We start from the raw sequence: 1,105 nt of genomic DNA on the forward strand, positions 1-1,105 counted from the left end.
TGTAGGGGTGAGCAGAACGTGACAAGACATGTTGCAGTGGTTCTTGCTTTTTTTTTGTTGTTGTTCCAATGTTCTTTATTTACTGCCATGGAGTCTCAGAAGGAAAGCATGCAAGTCAAAAAGGGAGTATTTCTTGATTTCTCTTTGCCCTTACTTTTAGGAGATGAAAACTCTATCTTATTCACACATTTGAAACAGCCCTCTTTCACAGAGGAAAAAAAGTACACTTTAAAAAAATAACAATAATGCACCTAAAGTAGAACTAAACTAAATATCACCTGACAGCTGTGAGCAGATATTCCAGTAGGGGCAAGAATCCTGTAAGGGAAAGGATTAGAACTTAACACAAAGACTAGGCTGCTAAATTTACGTCTGTGTAGCTCAACTGCCTGATTAACTCAAGCCAATTCTGAAAAATTTACCTACTATTATTTTTATTGTAAATCTAGACTACAAGTAGATTTCATATTGAGGATGTGAGGGTAAGCTAAACTCTGGCTAATGTCATTTCAATTTAACAAATATTCGAAGACCTCTCCTGGAAAGAATGGCAATTAGCATGTTAAGTCCGAGCTCTGTTTATACCATTAGTTTGCACACTAACCACCTGTTAGAGTTAGATCTTCTGCTTTAATTGGATGTTTCAGTTATTGAACGCCTTAGTAGAGCCTAAATTCTAAGGAGGAAAACAAAGCCAGATGAACAGCTGGAATACGAAGCACTTAGGAAGGAGCTGCTTAGTGCCAGGGAGGGTTCCAGGTGCTCTACACAAATATACCCCATCTAACTTTCCCACTAGTTCTAAGAGGTTGGTGTGGTTCTTCCCATTTTACAGGAGTTGAAACTGAAGCACAAACATATTTGTAAACATTCAAGAACTACTTCTTGCATTCACTAATAGCTCTCGTCAAGACAAGATCTCAACCGCCATGGCAAAAGCCTCATTGACGATGGTAGAAGTTACCCAGCCTATGAACTTTAGTTATGACAGCCTCATGGTCTCTAGACGAATGAAAGATGTGGCTAGTCTCCAAATCTGACTGAGTGTCAAATTTATGTTTCCCAGTTTTAAGGGTGACTTAACCAGGCTGCTTTCTGGCCTGCT

The sequence above is a fragment of the Globicephala melas genome, chromosome X (assembly GCF_963455315.2).
Source record: "Globicephala melas chromosome X, mGloMel1.2, whole genome shotgun sequence".
Classification (NCBI taxonomy): Eukaryota; Metazoa; Chordata; class Mammalia; order Artiodactyla; family Delphinidae; genus Globicephala; species Globicephala melas.